Here is a 19,056-nt window from a genome sequence, read left to right as displayed (position 1 = left end):
GCCTCCTTTTCACCACGGACACCTCGTCTGGTCATCGATTTCTGTGCGACACTGGAGTGCAGGTAAGCGTCCTCCCTGCCTCCGCGTCCGACAAGCAAGCCGCGGGCCGGGGCCCCGCCTTGCTCGCCGCCAACGGAACTCCCATCCGCACATTCGGGAAGCGTTGTCTCTTGCTGCGGTTCGGGCAACAGCGCTTCCAATGGTCTTTCGTCACCGCCAGTGTGCCAATGACCCTGCTCGGTGCGGATTTCCTTTGTGCGCATGGGCTGTTGGTGGACGTTAAGTGCAGACGCCTCGTCCAGGCCGAAACCTTCAGCTCGCTCGCTTGCTCGCTGAGCGACTCGTTGAACAGCTCACTGAGCGGCTCACCGAGCGGCTTACCAAGCGGCTTGCTGAACGGTTCCATCCCGGCGAGGTTGGTCTGTACGCTTGCGGCAGCGGCCGAGTTTGCCCGCCTCCTCGCCAGATTCCCGGCACTCACGCGGCCCACCTTTTCAGCGGTGGCCATCAAACACGGGGTGGAACACCATATTCCCACCGTCGGACCACCGGTCTATGCCCGAGCGTAGACCGGTCAACGTGCACATGGACCACCGGTCACCGCTATCGACTTCCTGGGGCACCACATCACCAGGCACGGGGCCATTCCTTTACCGGCCAAGGTGGAGGCGGTCAAGAGTTTCCCGCACCCCCGCACGATCAAGGGGCTCCAGGAATTCCTGGGCATGGTGAATTTTTATCACCGCTTCGTGTCCCGCGTCGCCCAGCTCCTGCGCCGCCTGCACGAGGCCCTCCAGGGGAAGCCGGGCAAAGGTGATATCGCCTGGACTGAGCAGATGGACGCGGCGTTTGCGGGCGCGAAGCTGGCCTTGGCCAACGCCACCATGCTGGCGCACGCGGCACCCGATGCACCAATCGCCCTTACCACCGACGCGTCGGACTACGCGGTGGGCGCGGTGCACGAGCAGTGGGTGAATGGTGCTTGGCAGCCGCTGGCGTTTTTTATCCGGCAGCTCCGTTCGCACGGACGCCGGTACAGCACCTTCGACCGCGAGCTTCTCGGGCTCCACCTGGCGGTCCGACACTTCCGCCATCTTCTTGAGGGCCGCCCGTTCACGGCCTTCGTCGATCACAAGCCCCTTGTTTTCGCGATGGCCAAGGTCGCCGATCCGTGGTCGGCCCGGCAGCAGCGTCACCTCTCTGCCGTGTCTGAATACACGACGGACACCCGACACGTCGCGGGTAAGGACAACCCGGTGGCGGATTGCCTTTCCCGGTCCGTCACACACGCGGTCCACCTCAGGATCGACTATGTCCGGATGGCGGCGGACCAGACCGCCGACCCCGACATCCAGGCCTTTCGGACCGCCGTCACGGGCCTCCTCGTCACCGAGGTACCATTCCACGTCGCGGGCACTGCCCTCTTGTGCGACGTCTCCCTCGGCCGGCCTCGCCCCATCGTGCCCGCTGGCTGAGCGCCCGGTTTTTGACGCCATCCACGGCCTGTCCCACCCGGGCACGAAGGCCTCCCAGAAGCTTGTCGCGGCAAAGCTCGTCTGGCATGGCCTCCAGAAGAATGTCCGCGACTGGGCCAGAACGTGTCTCGCGTGCCAGCGCGCAAAGGTCCACCGCCACAACCAGGCCCCGTTGGCCCCGTTTATGGTGCCCGAACAGCGGTTCGACCATGTGCACGTTGACTTAGTGGGACCTCTGCCCCCCTCGCGGGGTTTCACCAACCTCCTCACCATGGTGGACCGCACCACCCAGTGGCCGGAGGCCGTGCCATTGGCGGCGATGGCTGCAGCTGACGGCGCGCAAGCTTTCATCGCCACTTGGGTTGCCCGGTTCGGCGCCCCGTCGGACATCTCGTCCGACCGCGGCCCCCAGTTCACCTCGGAGCTCTGGGGAGTGGTGGCGCAAGGGCTCGGCGTCAAGCTGCACCGCACCACGGCCTACCACCCCCAGGCCAACGGCCTGTGCGAGCGCTTCCATCGCTCGATGAAGGCCGCACTCCGGGCCAGCCTCCGCGACGGCAGCTGGGCCCACAGGCCCCCCTGGGTCCTGCTGGGCCTCAGGACGGCGCCCAAGGACGACCTGCGCACGTCCTCGGCAGAGCTGGTTTTCGGACAACCACTGCGGGTACCGGGCGAATTCATCCCCGACTCCACGGCACCTTGGTCCGCGACGCAACAGCACTCCACCCTTCAGGAGACCGCCAGGAGGTTCGCCCCGGTGCCGACGGCACACCAAGGTTGCCCGCCCTCACACGTCGCCCCGGAGCTTCGCACGGCGGAGTACGTTTTTGTCCGGCACGACGCCCACCGGGCACCGCTGCGGCCCCCGTACGACGGGCCCTTCCGCGTGCTGGAGACCGGGGACAAGCACTTCACCGTGGACATCGGCGGTACTCCAGATCGCATCTCTGTGGACCGCCTCAAGCCGGCCCACCTCGACCTGGACCACCCCACGCAAGCCGCTCTGCCTCCGCGTCGAGGCCGTCCCCCGGCGGGCGGACCCCCGGCACCCCCCACCCCCGCCGTCCCGCCACCCCCCAGCCCTGCACGCATCGCCAGAGGGCGTTTCGGCCAGGTCATCCGGCTTCCCCGCAAGCTCACCCTTCAGGTGCGCGGGAATTCTGGGGGGGACGCGTGTGGCGGACACAATGCCAGCGGGTCATAATTCCGCGCACCAGTGGGTGACGCGAGCGACCGGGCATGGAAGCAAGGCTCGGGCCACGCCCGGAGCAAAGGAGTCATGAGGATCAGGGTTGAACTGGAATACATGCCCCGCCTTTCGGCCGACCGGCCACGCCCGAGGGCAAGGCGTGGCCTCGGGACATATACGCGGGCTCTAAAGTCGAGCCCGCCGAGTGCTTACGTGCAAGCATATAATAAAGTGTTTGGTTTTGTTCAATGCGTGGTGGCCTACCTTCTTGGCAAACGAGTTGTGTGTGCATAGCACCACAGTGTTGGCTTTATGGTTAATTTAGCTGGCTTGACGCTCTCAGGGTCGTGAGTTTCAAGCCCCTGCTCAGCCATTGAATTAACACCAGGTGGGTTGACTCCGCCTGTCGTCCTTCAGAGGTCAGCAAAATGTGTACCGGCTTACTGGGGGTAACGAGCCACTCGAGTATCCTGCCCAATACCGCCAGAAACTGCTGCGGCAGCCCAATGTATCGGAAGATGCAAAAAAGGACCCCTCTTCTTCTTCACTGATAACAACCAGAGGTTGGCAATCATAACAGATCAGCGTTTAAATTCCTTGGAAAGCAACATTATATATTTTTACATCTCAGACAGGCCATGGTGCTCTATAACTACCATGTTGAGGTCGCTGTCTCGTCTGTACATTCCTATATATATATATATATATATATATATATATATATATATATATATATATATATATATATATATATATATATATATATATATATATATATATATATATATTGTGGCGGACACGAAAGCCCACTGGCGTGGTGACATCATTCCGCGCACCAAGTGGGCGGCGGCCACGCCCGAGGGGTAGGCGTGGCCTCAGGATATACACCGGGCGCGCAGCCCGGAGCGCGCCAGTGCTACAGTGAGCTCTTTTAATAAAGACTCTTAAACTCACCGCGTTGTCCGCTTCCTTCTTGTTGTGCAAGCAAGCGCGTGTAGCACCGCGCTTCAATATACTGTATATATATTGTATAGATATACAATATACTGTATAGACTTCCGCTTCCGGTCCGGTCTGGAGAGGACGCTGGCGTTACTTGTTCGCCGCTTCTCCGACTGGGCCATTGTACATAGTTTGCTTTTCTGGTGGTCGTGGCGGATTTTTGACCGTTGGGTCTGCCCTCTGCTCGGTCCCGGCTCTGCTCCTGGCTTCGCCTGCCCGGCTCCTCCACTGTTTCCTCAGGCCCGCTCCCGTTGTTTGTGGCCGTTGTTTGCGGCGGTGGCTGTTTGCCGCTGTGGTCTTGATTGGCGGCTGCAGTCGTTTGCCGCTGCGTTTGCCGCTGCGTTTGCCGCTTTGCCTCCTCGACCTTGGCGTCGTACTCGTCCCTTCGCTCCTGCCTGGCATGGCTCTGAAGTACTCCGCCGCAAGGCTTCTTCTGCTCAATACCCGCTCCACCCCATCATGCATCTCTGCCATCAAATCAAATGGACTCCTCCGACGACCCAGGTACATTCACCGTGGCTCCGGTCGTAAGTTTGTTTATTTGCAATCAGGTCACTCCATCCCCGTCCTCTGGTCGGCTCAGCGCACTCTCACTCTTCGTCCCAGCGCACCTGGTCACAGCAACCCACACGATCGCACCTCCTGCCTACGAACCCTGGCTAAATCACCTGAATTCATCCCTGCTGTTCAAAACAACATCAAGCTCACCCTGTTCAACACCCGGTCCCTCAACAACAAATGCCTCATCCTGAACGAATACATCCTGGATAACAAACTGGACTTTCTCTGTCTCACCGAAACCTGGCAACAACCTCTGGACTACTACACACTTAACCTCACCACACCCAATGGATATTCCTACGTCAATAAACCACGCTCGGAGGGCCGAGGTGGTGGAATTGCCGTTATCCACCGTCAAGACATCAAGACCAACCTCATCTCCATCTCATCTGCTCCATCATTTGAACACCTGGCTTTAAAACTCTCTGGTCACACGCAGTCAGTCATGGCTGTCGTCTACCGCCCTCCCAAACCACACCCATCATTCCTGTCTGACTTCTCCTACTTTCTGACCCAGCTATGTTCCCTCTCCCCCTCAATCCTCCTCCTTGGTGATTTCAATATCCACATGGACTCCACTGACTCCACAATAACCACTGACTTCACTGATTTACTCACCTGCTTTAACCTCACTCAACATGTCGACTTTCCTACCCATATCCGTGGTCACATTTTGGACCTTGTCTGCTCCACTGGATTAAATTTGCACCATCTCTATGGCTCCGACCTCACCCTCTCTGACCACTTAGCCATCACTCTGACCATCAACATCCCCGCCCCAACACCAAGGCATTATCGCACAATCAACTTCCGTAAGCTAAACGCTCTTTCACCTACCTCATTCTCATCCACCCTCTCTGAAAAAATGTCCACTTCTCCCTTCATTGACCTCCACACCCCTTCCGACCTCACTGACTACTACAACCACACTCTCTCCTCCTGCCTTGACCAGCTTGCGCCTGTAAAAACCAAAACAGTTTCTTTCACCCATTCTGCTCCCTGGTTTACCCCTGAACTCCACCTGATGAAAACTCGTGCTCGCCAACTTGAAAGACTCCGCAATAAAACGGGTCTCACAGTTCACTCCCAAGCCTACAAGGACCACATACAACACTACAAAGATGCCCTCTCCCGCGCCCGCTCTGCCTACTACTCTCAAATTATCCACTCTGGCTCCGGAAACCCAAAAGCACTCTTCTCGACAATAAACAAACTCCTCCGCCCCCTGAACACCACCACCCAGTCATTCACAGTAGACAACTGCATCTCCTTCCTCTCTTTCTTCCAACGCAAAATTGACAACATCTACAACAGCTTGACCACCGCCGCACCCGCTCCCCCTCCAACCACCTGCCCCCCCCCTTGTCCTGCCATCCCCTGTCTCGGTTCTCCCCAATCTCCCCTACTGACCTCTCTGAACTCCTCATAGGAATGAAAACTGCCACCTGCACTCTTGACCCCATCCCCTCCAGCTTTGTCAAAGCCTCCCTCCCTGCTCTCTCTCCACTTATCATTGCAACAATAAACTCCTCCCTGTCTACAGGCATCGTCCCACCTTCCCTCAAAATTGCTGCTGTTACCCCCATTCTAAAAAAACCTGGTCTAAACCCTGACACCCTAAACAACTTCGACCCATCTCCAACCTACCCTTTCTGTCAAAAGTTTTGGAACACGCTGTAGCCACTCAACTCAAACATCATCTCTCTGCCAATAACCTGTATGAAACATTCCAATCCGGATTCCGCTCCAACCACAGTACTGAAACTGCTCTCCTCAAAATCACCAACGACCTTCTCCTCTCCTCTGACGCTGGCAACCTCAACATTCTCGTCCTCCTCGACCTCAGCGCTGCCTTTGACACCATCGATCACACTATCCTCCTCACCCGACTTGAATCCACCTTTAACGTTACCGGCACTGCCCTCTCTTGGATTAAATCATACCTCTCTGACAGATGCCAGTTCATCTCCATCAATAACTGCAAATCCCCCACTGCTCCCCTCCCCCAAGGTGTCCCCCAAGGTTCAGTTCTTGGCCCCCTCCTCTTCATCCTTTACCTGTCCCCGCTCGGTCACTTAATCCGCCGTCATGGTCTCCAATTCCACTGCTTCGCCGATGACATCCAGCTTTTCATCTCCACCAAGTCCGTCTCCACCGACACCCACTCTATCCTGACAAACTGCATCACTGAAATAAAATCCTGGCTTCAAATCAACTTCCTCAAGCTTAACTGTGATAAATCTGAAATAATCATCATTGGCCCAAAAACGCTCACAAAATCCACCCATAACTTTGCCCTCAACATCGACGGTATCCCAGTATCCACCTCCCCTCACATCCGGAATCTTGGCGTCATCTTTGACCAAACCCTTTCCTTCGACAAATACACTAAACAGATCACAAAGTCAGCCTTCTTTCACCTGAAAAACATTGCCCGTCTCCGCTCATCCCTCTCCTCCACGGCTGCAGAAACCCTCATCCACGCCTTCATCACCTCCCGTCTGGACTACTGCAATAGCCTCCTCTATGGTTCACCCTCAAAAATCACCAATAAACTCCAATACATTCAGAACTCTGCTGCCCATCTACTCACCCATTCCCGGACCCGTGACCACATCACCCCCGTCCTTTACAAGCTTCACTGGCTCCCCATCCCCCAGAGAATCCAGTACAAAATCCTCCTCTTGACATACAAAGCCCTCCATAACCTGGCCCCATCCTACCTGGCTGACCTCCTCTCCAGACACACTCCCACCCGCAACCTCCGCTCTGCTGGTACCAACCTCCTGACCCCCTCCATCCGGACAAAATTCAGATCCTGGGGGGACAGGGCCTTCTCCATCGCTGCTCCCACCCTCTGGAACTCACTACCTCACACCATCAGAGACTCCTCCTCACTCACCACATTCAAAACATCACTAAAGACCCACCTGTTCAACACTGCATTCAACATTCAACCCACAGCATTTAACCCCTGACTATCTCTTCTCCTTCTCCCTCCTTTTGCTTTAAATATTTCCCTATTGATTCTTGTCTTTTTGCAATTGTTGTTTTCATGTATTGTTATGCATTATGTTTGCCACTCTGTCAAAGCGCCTTTGGGCTTCTGGAAAAGCGCTATACAAAATAAATGAATTATTATTATTATTATTATATGTAATCCAAATGAGACAGACGGCCTAACCAGGCATGGCCTCCTGAGCCGCATTTCGAAGAAAGGCCACGTGATCCAGCCTTCACCCTGTGCGCGACCAGGACGGCAATTCGCTGCAATATGGAGTACCTGAGCACGAGGACCCGAGCGAAGGCACGAGGTCGAGGTGTGACACTAAAGTGTCTCTTGGAAACATAACAGATCCTGTCCTCTTTAAAATGAAACAATGTCATGAATATTATAATTCATGTCGTACGGCTGTTTACTCAACAATGTCTGTGAGCGATTGGCTGACGCACGCAGTACGAGTGCGTCATGACGTCATATTGGATATAAGTAAAAAGAGCGCGCCGATCTTCAACCAGTTGACAGTTCCCTGCGGAGGTTCGGTTCGGAAGGCATTCTAGAAATAAACGTCAAATCGTACGGCTTAACATTTATATATATATATATATATAATTATATATATATATATATATTTATCTCCGTCGTTCTCAAAACGTTTTTCTCACGTCGTCCTTTTTATTCTGCGGTTTCCGAGCTTCCAAGAGCGAATTCCCAAATCCCGTTGTTCGGGCTTTTGTCTCCACCAGTCGGTCGCCGCGGAGGCGAAAGCAGTGCAACGTCCCTGGTTTTGTCTTCGGATCCCCCTTCAAACTCGACAAGCCAACTATGCCTTTTCCCTGCATTCCACAACGACACAAAAAGGTGAGACCTGTTTGCACGCCCTGATCCCATTTACCCGCCAATTTCGGGAGTTGTCCCAAAGCGAGATGAACACGTGTACGTGCTCACAAGTCTTTATACAGCCGGACTACTTTTTATACCACCGATGTATATAAATTATAACGATGATAACTGATAACATACGTCATAGCATCATGTATGTGCGATATATTTATATGTATGTATATTTATATGTATATATATTTATATGGATATATATTTATATGTATATATATTTATATGTATATATATTTATATGTATATATATTTATATGTATATATATTTATATGTATATATATTTATATGTATATATATTTATATGTATATATATTTATATGTACGTATATATATTTATATGTATATATATTTCTATGTATATATATTTCTATGTATATATATTTATATGTATATATATTTATATGTATATATATTTATATGTATATATATTTATATGTATATATATTTATATGTATATATATTTATATGTACGTATATATATTTATATGTATATATATTTCTATGTATATATATTTATATGTATATATATTTCTATGTATATATATTTATATGTATATATATTTATATGTATATATATTTATACGTATATATATTTATACGTATATATATTTATATGTATATATATTTATATGTATATATATTTATATGTATATATATTTATATGTATATATATTTATATGTATATATATTTATATGTATGTATATGTATATATATATATGTATGTATATATATATATGTATATATGTATGGATATTTATATATATGTATATTTATATATATTTATATATATGTATATTTATATATATTTATATATATGTATATTTATATATATTTATATATATGTATATTTATATATATTTATATATATGTATATTTATATATATTTATATATATGTATATTTATATATATTTATATATATGTATATTTATATATATTTTTATATATATTTATATGTATATTTATATATATATATATGTATGTATATTTATATATTTATATATGTATATTTATATATGTATATTTATATATATGTATATTTATATATATGTATATTTATATATATGTATATTTATATATATGTATATTTATATATATGTATATTTATATATATGTATATTTATATATATATATATTTATATATATGTATATTTATATATATGTATATTTATATATATATATATTTATATATATATATGTATATTTTTATATATATTTATATATATATATTTATATTTATATATGTATATTTATATATATATATGTATATTTATATATATATGTATATTTATTTATATATATATATGTATTTATTTATATATATGTATATTTATATATATGTATATTTATTTATGTATATGTTTATTTATGTATATGTATATTTATATATATATGTATATTTATTTATGTATATGTATATTTATATATATATGTATTTATGTATATTTATATATATATATATTTATATGTATATTTATATATATATGTATATTTATATTTATATATATTTATATGTATATTTATATATATGTGTATATATATTTGTGTATATATATTTATGTATATTTATATATATTTATGTATTTATATATATCTATGTATATTTACATATATATTTGTATATTTATATATATTTGTATGTTTATATATATTTGTATGTTTATATATATATATGAAGAACGGGCTTATTTTAGCTGAGGATAATGAATGTACCTGAGTTGCTTTGTTATCATGATTTACACCAATCATAATACAAACAATTATTTTGCACAAATGTATTTGTTATGTTTGTGATGTTACATTTTTAGAGGCAATTTAGGTTGAATGTTTATTTTCTTTTTTCAAGAAAGAACCCCTCAGCACATACATGGGGGAGGGGTAGGTGCAACTGGAAGTTTGGGACGATTACACCTCACCACCACGTAATTCAAAACACCTCACCACCACGTAATTTAAAACACCTCACCACCACGTAATTCAAAGCACCTCACCACCACGTAATTTAAAACACCTCACCACCACGTAATTCAAAACACCACCACCACGTAATTTAAAACACCTCACCACCACGTAATTTAAAACACCTCACCACCACGTAATTTAAAACACCTCACCACCACGTAATTCAAAACACCTCACCACCACGTAATTTAAAACACCTCACCACCAAGTAATTTAAAATACCTCACCACCAAGTAATTTAAAACACCTCACCACCAAGTAATTTAAAACACCTCACCACCAAGTAATTTAAAACACCTCACCACCAAGCAATTTAAATCACCTCACCACCAAGTAATTTAAATCACCTCACCACCAAGTAATTTAAAACACCACCACCAAGTAATTTAAATCACCTCACCACCAAGTAATTTAAAACACCACCACCAAGTAATTTAAATCACCTCACCACCAAGTAATTTAAATCACCTCACCACCAAGTAATTTAAAACACCTCACCACCAAGTAATTTAAAACACCACCACCAAGTAATTTAAATCACCTCACCACCAAGTAATTTAAAACACCACCACCAAGTAATTTAAAACACCTCACCACCAAGTAATTTAAAACACCTCACCACCAAGTAATTTAAAACACCACCACCAAGTAATTTAAAACACCTCACCACCAAGTAATTTAAAACATCACCACCAAGTAATTTAAAACACCTCACCACCAAGTAATTTAAAGCACCTCACCACCAAGTAATTTAAAGCACCTCACCACCAAGTAATTTAAAACACCTCACCACCAAGTAATTTAAAACACCTCACCACCATGTGATTTAAAAACACCTCACCACCATGTGATTTAAAAACACCTCACCACCATGTGATTTAAAAACACCTCACCACCATGTGATTTAAAAACACCTCACCACCATGTGATTTAAAAACACCTCACCACCATGTGATTTAAAAACACCTCACCACCATGTGAATCAAAACCACCACAACGTTATTAAAAACACTTCACAACCACGGAAACAAAAGTTTGAGGGAGTCGTTAAGTGACAACACACACTGCCCAGATGTGTATACCCTAGTTGCCGTTTTGTCATGGTTTACACCAATCATAATTCAAACTATTATTTTGCACAAATGTATTTGTAATGTACGTGATATCACATTTTATAAACAATTGAAGTTGGAAAAAAAAAAATTTCCACAAAAAAAATAAAAATAATAATTGGAAACTTTTCAAAACAAATACCCTTAGGACATACCGACGGGAGAGATATGTGCATACCAGAAGTTTGGTACGATTTCACAAACGTTTGAGAAAGTAGTTGTGACAACACAACACAGGACAGCAATATATACATGTACATGTATATTTATGTATGTATATTTATATATATATATATGTATATTTATTTATTTGTATATATGTATATATATATTTATCCACAGTGACACGAACTATATAAATATAACTACTCCTTTTCTACTACTACTATATTGCTTTCAGCCTCAATTATTTCCACCTTCGTGTGAGGTCGATCCGTGGAGGAAGTTTAGGCTAAATCTTTCACGAACCGGCTAGCTCGGCCTGACGTTCCCAATGAAGGTGATTGGGCGGGGGTTTTTGTAATGTCGTTCAGCATGCCGATGATTACTCACCGACTCTTTGCAAAAGACATCATAGGATCTCTAACGGCCACCAATTTGATGCTAGCAGATGTGACAACCGGCTTGATGTCCATCCGTCGGACGGCGCGCGCACTCCGACCTGCCTGTGACACACCAATGCAGCAGTTTACACGCAGGTCGGGAATCGAATTTCCTGACGGCGACGGGTTGTGGTCCTAAGGTCACTGTACGATAACAGCCTACCAACTCCACACCAGATTGTTGGACCAAACTATAAATATAAATGTCCATGTTTGTAAAAAAAAAAAAAAAAAAAAAAAAAAAAAATATATATATATATATACACACACACACACACACACATATATATATATATATATATATATACACACACAGACACATATATATATATATATATATACACACACACACACACATATATATATATATATATATACACACACAACACACACATATATATATATATATATATACACACACAGACACATATATATATATATACACACACACACACATATATATATATATATATATATATATATATATATATATATATATATACACACACACAACACACACATATATATATATATATATATATATTGTTACAGACACGACTTTGATGTTAAGGTGGGCCGAGCGGAATGGCCGTCGTGTCCGCACAAATTACTCGACGTTGACGGAGCCGCGCTACGCTGGATCAATAAAGGAAAAGAAGACACCCGGCTGGATTATAATGACAGACACCAACGTTTCGATTCTCAATTATATTCGTACGGAAAGGTTAGATTACAGGGGCTAGAGGTATATCACAGGAAGACAGGCACTTAGACACACTCTTATATTAACCCCGGACAGACGACAGGTAAACGGGACAAGGCTGACTCACACGGGGGTTGATGGCAGGAAAAGGCAGATAGCGATGGCTCAAGGTGCACTCTTGGCTCAAAGCAGGGTACAGTCCGGTCCAAAGATGCGGGGAGGTCACAGCACTCGGAGGTAACGTTCTTTCCCAGGCGGGTTCGCTTCCTCTCAGCGATCGCAGGCAACGTTCTTTCTCAGGCGGGGCGCCTCTGACTCAGCGCGCGCAGGTACTTCTTTCTCCAGCTGGGGGCGCATCTCTCCTCACTTCCGGTAAGTCGCCACGTATATCCGGCGGGGAGTGACACGCCCTCGGCTCGCTAGCGCCGCCCCAGATGGAATCGGTCCGCCCTTCTGATTGGGTGCGGGGGGTTACCAGGCTCCGCCCTTGAGGAGGAGCTGACAGCCAGCCCCTCCGTGGTAACCCCGTGGAGCGCGTGGTCAATGGCGCTAATCGAGCCGGTGTGAGGACGCATCCTCCCCCGCGCCGCCGCCATCTCCTCTGTTGTTGTTGTAATTGTTGGGGAAGAAGATGGAAGGAGGTATGGGAAAGGTCCTAAACTCACTACTGATGCCATATAATCACATTCTGGTGCAACGAAGAGTCAGAATTAATGGAAACGAGTCCTTAACTGACATAGATTAAGAATAACTAGGAAGACGTCCTATAGTTGTCTACGTGTGTTGCGGTGGGACCTGGGCACGACATTTAATGGGGGAATAAGGGGAATGTCGGCTCTACTGATTGTTATTTACATGCAATGGGACTAGGGAATGGGGGATTGGGGAAAGTTGGGGGAGTATTGGAGAAATAGGGGAATATTTACAAGCGGATATGGAGGCCAAATTCCATATTCGCAACATTGCACCCTTCTCTACCCTCGGGGCGTCCCGACCCGATAAATTTTTACCTACTTTAGTGTGGCACGCAATGTAGTTCCCTCTACTATTAACTCTACCCTGAGTGCGACAGTTTTACAGATATTCACAAATGAGTAAATATGTCCCCCTGCGACGTTGCACCCTTCTCCTCACAGAAACACACCCACAGGATAACCGAATCCGGAAAGAATTCGCAAACTAAACATACAGCCGGTAGGGAGCATTATTTACAAGACTACGCTGCTATTTACACTACGATCCAGGACCTGTTTTTGGAGGAACACATGCAGATGTTATGCATAGAGAGAGCGCGCTTGCCAACATCGATACACCAACCCACGAGTGCTCTGTGGCCAACGGCCTTTAATAACGTGCAGAGCACCCTTCCCGAGCATCAAAAGCACCACCCCACCACCAATCGGTGCAGTCACCATTGTTCATTGGAATAAAAATAAATTCGACAACCCCTAACCCTGCAGGTGTCTCTTGCTCTTCTTGTGGTGCACTTGGTGTTAACTAAAAGTGGTTCACCTGTATGGCATAGGTGCCACGTTGACCCATAGGTCCATCCCCGGGTGGTGCTTGGCCGCAAACGAACTGCGGTCCATTGTGGGTGGCCACAAACATTGCGGTCCATATGGTGTATCGATCCCGGCAGCAAACAGCGAAAGTGCAGGCCCACAACTGCGCAGCCAGCACCTCTCTCTCCTCTCTCTCTACCCCAAAGCCAGATCCTCGGAGGTGGGAGACAAAAGAAGCAGACAAGTGAGTAAGGTGGTAAGGGCGCAAAAGTGCACGCAATACAAGATGATGCACACTGGGGGCACATGGGAACCAGGTGAGACAGGTACGTTCCTATCGTACGCCCCCCCCCCACCAGGTAACCTACATGGCCCCTCCCTTACCCCTTACTGTATCCACACAACACAACACTACCCATAAACATCTACTTTACAAATCGACAAACATCCCTACTGTCTTCCCCGTTCCTCCCATAAACCAAATTCGTCTTCTCTCCCTCCTAACCAATCAAATTTGCCATTTTCAACTCTCATCAAAATTTGCCATCTCCAACTGAACATCAAAATTTGCCATTACCAATTCATCATCAGTCCCTCCGAGGGAGGGAGAGATGGAATCACCCCAATGTCTCATCCACGTCGTGATGCGTCTCACAAATCCACACAGCGATTCATCTCCTGCAACAAAACAAAGAAAACACAGGTGTGGAGTCATCATCATCACCTCAGGTAAGTGGCTGCGTATGGTGCGACAGGTTCATCAATCCTAACTATCTCCTAAATGACTTTAACAACTTTACACTACCCGGGGTCTTTCTCCGGCCAAACCATTGGCCCTCTTACACTATGGGTTCTAAAAACCAATTCCCATTGGCCAAACTGTGGTGCTCTTCAAATTTGGGGTCTCACTCCCCCGATTCATCTCCCGGTGCCCTCGCACAATTTCTGGGCTGCGGCGTGTACCTCTCCCAGTGGGTCTACCCACCTGCACACCTCCACCACTGCAGTTGCCTCCGAGCTTACCTGCTCCTTTCCCTAACCTAACTACCTGGGGAAGGCCCCCTGGCACTCTCCCCACTCGGTGCCCTCTCTGGCACTGGGCTACCCGGGTCCATCCTCCGGATCCTCGGGCCCCATCCACAACTACCGGCTCCGAGCCCACCTGCGGCCTCACCTGGCCGACATCCTCACAGTGGTGGAGTGCCCAACCAACTACACACACTAACAGGCTACACGCCCAGCCATTTCCACAACACTAATGCACCCATTCACAACACCATTCTGCAACCGCACCACAGATGCCAATATCCAACCACAATTTACCTATGCCCTCTACCTAACACTTACACTACCCGCCCCGGGTATCCATGATGGGGGTCCACTCTTCCCCCATTCACACCTCCGCACCATGCACACCACTCCGTACCACTTACTCCAACTCTCTCCACACACCTGTACTTGCACACCTGTGCTCTCACACCTGGTGCCACCTGCACCCTTCTCTCCCCAAGCGCATTCGCGCTCATCCACAACACTCACTACTTATACACTGCTCCACACACCTGTCCAGTTGCACACCTGTGCAATCACACCTGTTCCATTCTCACCTGTTCAATCCTCACACGCACGGCATCATCTCAGCTAACTACTCCCTTCTGAAACTTGCGCTTCCCAGTCGTCCCTTTAAACTATTGCGCTCCCACGTCATTATCATCCACACTAAACTACCTGCGTCCCCACTACAGGTATCAGTCACTAACTAACCTTAACGTCACCTAATGTCATCTTCTAGGGCCCTATCCATATAACCTAACCCACCCGGGCTAGTTTTCACTGCCATACACCCCATAAGCTATTGCTCCTTTGCCCCCATGGGAAGGATGGTGGATTTGCCATCCCACCACATCGGGGGTCTCTCACTACCAATTTTGCACATCAAATTTCAATAAATCAAAAATTTGCCAATCACTACCCATCAACTGCCAATCACTACTGCCAATCCCTTGCCAATCATCAAATTTTGTTTTTCTCTAATTTTGGGTCCAAAACACTAACCTCATCACCCAGTCGACTCACTAATACCTCTCGGTGCGCCAATCCCTGTCCAAAGCCCGGCTTCGTAAAGCCAAGCAATGGATGCTGGTTGTTTTGTGCCAGCGGCTGGATGCGTCCGGCATTCGGGGCAGGGACGGGGGCTTACCCGTGCCGAGATCCCACGCACCATCTCGGCACGGAGCCATCCAATGTCCCGCTCTCGACCTGCCGGCACGTCTCACCAAAAAGTGGTCGCCATGACGACCCTTTCTATCGGGCTGCCAGCTCCGCCTAGTGGAGCACGGACGCGGCCGTTCAAAGCGAGGCCCGGCACGCACCGAGGGCCCGATTCGGCTATAAGTCGTTCTAAACTCTACCCCGTCTAACGTCGATGCTTCACCTGGACGCTTACACCCCGCAGCCCGTTCCTCGCTCACACATCCAGCCGTCTCCATGCTCCTCGTACCTTTCCTTACACACCTCGGTACTCTCATTCCACTCACAGCCTTGGTCACACACCTGACCACCGAACACTTTGGCACACATTCGTTGCTCGCACACCTCACCAATACACCGCTTCGCGCCCCCTCCTCGGTCACCTCCTCTGTGACAATCACAGGTGTGCCCTCATTCGCACACCCAACCATGTGCCTCACCACCAACTCCAGCGTGCATTCCCACTCACGCTCTACCATTCCAGGTGTGCATCCTTCCATCCCAGGTGTACATCCTCGCTCACCTGTCACAACCAACTCACTCTCCTTGTCACTCTCAATACTCTCACCACCACTCTTGACAACGCACTCACCCTTACTCTTGACAGCGCACTCTTTCCTCATGCACCTGTCCGTTACACACCTTTCTCGCGCACACTCTCCCGTTACACCCTTTGTAACACTCACCACAGGTGTGCATTCTTCCTTACTTTTGACAGCGCACTCTTTCCCCATGCACCTGTCCGTCACACACCTTTCTCGCGCACACTCCTGCACACACTCTCCCGTCACACCCTCTGTAACACTCACCACACCGCGCTTCCATGTGCTCCCTCGCACACACGCTACGACCGACTCACTCTCGCCAGCACCCTCACTCCTTGGCACACACTTTTTCCTCACACACCCCAGAGTCGGACTTTCTCGCACACCTCCTTTTTCGCACACCAGACCTGTCGCACACTTCACCAACGGCCTCTCACGAACACCCGGGTCTATCTCGACCCCCAAGCTTATTAAATCCCCTGGCGCATCATACGCACGACCATATTGGTCACCACTTACACCGGGTCCTCTTCCTCTTTGCTTCTCCTCCATCACCTGCGAATCCCTCATCCGGTTAATGAGCACATCATCACGATCCAAACACAGACTTTGGACCAATTCTTTTATCTCCTCTTTTATCTCTTTCTTATCCTCTCTCCGTCGCTTTTTAATTTCGCTCACCCCCTCTTCCACTTCTTCTAATTTCTGCTTCACCTCCTTCATCTCCTCGTGCGCCCCTTTAAGTTCTTCCTCTAACTCCACTTTATTTTTTTCTATGTGCTCCCGCACCTCCCGCTCTTTAACCTCCATCACCTCTACCACTTTGTTCATTTTTTTCGTCAAGTCCTCATGTACCGTCTGACACTCTTTTTTAATTACCCCTACGTCCTTTTTCATCTCCTTCTGTGTCGATTTTAAACCCTCTATTACCGCTGTGTTCTTCTTTACCTGGTCCCCCAACTCCTTTTGTCCCACCGTCAGCTGCTCCACCTCCTGCGTCAGGTCCTCTATGCCCCCTTGCAATTTTACAGTCCCCTTTCTCACCTCCTTCTCCATGTGCTCCTTACAGTGCCTCACCTCCTCGCGCACTCCTCCGACCTCCTCACCCACTCCTCTTCTGATCTCCTCTCCCATCACTTGCATCTCCTGCCCAGATGCCACCCTCATCTGCTCCATTTCCTCCCTGTGAGCATCCAGTTTGGCTTCTACCCCCATTCTGACCCCCTCTATCTGCTGCCCCATTTGGTTAACTTCCCTTTCCGCTTGGTCCCTCATGTCCCTCAATTTGCCTTCCATGGTGTTTTCTAACCCCTCTAACCCTTTTTGCATCCCTTCCATTTGATTCTCTTGAGCGGCCATTCTGTTTTCTACCCCCGTTAACCCATGTTTCACTCCCTCTATCTGATTCTCTTGAGCGGCCATTCTGTTTTCTACCCCCATTAACCCATGTTTCACCCCTTCTATCCCATTGTCTAACCCCTCTAATTTCTTGTCTAATCCCTCACCGGTACCCCTCGCTTCGTCCCTCATTACCCACAATTGCTCACCCTGAGCATCCATCCGGTTCCCCATTACCCCCATTTGGCCCTCCAATCGCTCACCCAATCGCTCATTATCAGCCCTCATTTCCTCCCTCATTTTCTCGCTATTCTGGGCCATAAGGGCCTTCATTTGTATGAAAAAAAGGCCCCAATCCATCGGGGGCGCTGCCACGGTCGCGGGCGTGGACGCCGTGGCCATCTGCGAGGCGCCATTTTGCGCGCCCGCTACTTCGTGCGTGACGGCGCTATTTTGCGAACCTGCTACCCTCACTGCTTCGCTCTCCTCGCGTCCCTCAATTTGGTCCTGGACCGACCCTGCTTCACTCTCCCCTACCGGACCCCAGCCGTCTTGATCCGCCATAGCGCGACTTGCAAAATTCGAGTTTCGTAAAACAAATCCAAATTTTTTTTTTTTTTTTTCGTTATAATTTCGGCGAGCGCAGTAACCGCGGGACCGCGCTCCGGATCGATTTTGTCGAGCGCCGTACGCGCTCCGGCTCGATTTTCCCTCCCAAAATTTGGGCCTAACTAATTTAGTCCCGGGTCCGAATCTCACTCCTCGACACCAATTGTTACAGACACGACTTTGATGTTAAGGTGGGCCGAGCGGAATGGCCGTCGTGTCCGCACAAATTACCCGATTATACTCGACGTTGACGGAGCCGCGCTACGCTGGATCAATAAAGGAAAAGAAGACACCCGGCTGGATTATAA

At 47.8% G+C, this 19,056-nt stretch overlaps 1 protein-coding gene across 6 annotated transcripts in view; it reads left to right on the top strand.

The window, feature by feature from the left end:
* The first annotated feature begins 7,678 nt into the window (after positions 1 to 7,678).
* Positions 7,679 to 19,056, top strand: part of IVNS1ABP (influenza virus NS1A binding protein) — a 68,732-nt gene continuing 57,354 nt past the window's right edge. Inside the window, exons 1-2 of one of the 6 annotated variants that reach the window (XM_078767419.1) lie at positions 7,679 to 7,765; positions 7,975 to 8,089. The gene's annotated coding sequence lies outside the window, so the exon portion shown is untranslated. Of the gene's footprint in view, positions 7,805 to 7,861; positions 8,090 to 19,056 lie in introns of those variants that run through there. The other 5 variants (XM_078767418.1, XM_078767422.1, XM_078767421.1 and 2 more) reach the window with 5 other exon arrangements.

The sequence above is a fragment of the Myxine glutinosa genome, chromosome 13 (assembly GCF_964187855.1).
Source record: "Myxine glutinosa chromosome 13, kmMyxGlut1.1, whole genome shotgun sequence".
NCBI classification, from domain to species: Eukaryota; Metazoa; Chordata; class Myxini; order Myxiniformes; family Myxinidae; genus Myxine; species Myxine glutinosa.
This window is presented reverse-complemented; position numbering and strand designations above follow the sequence as displayed.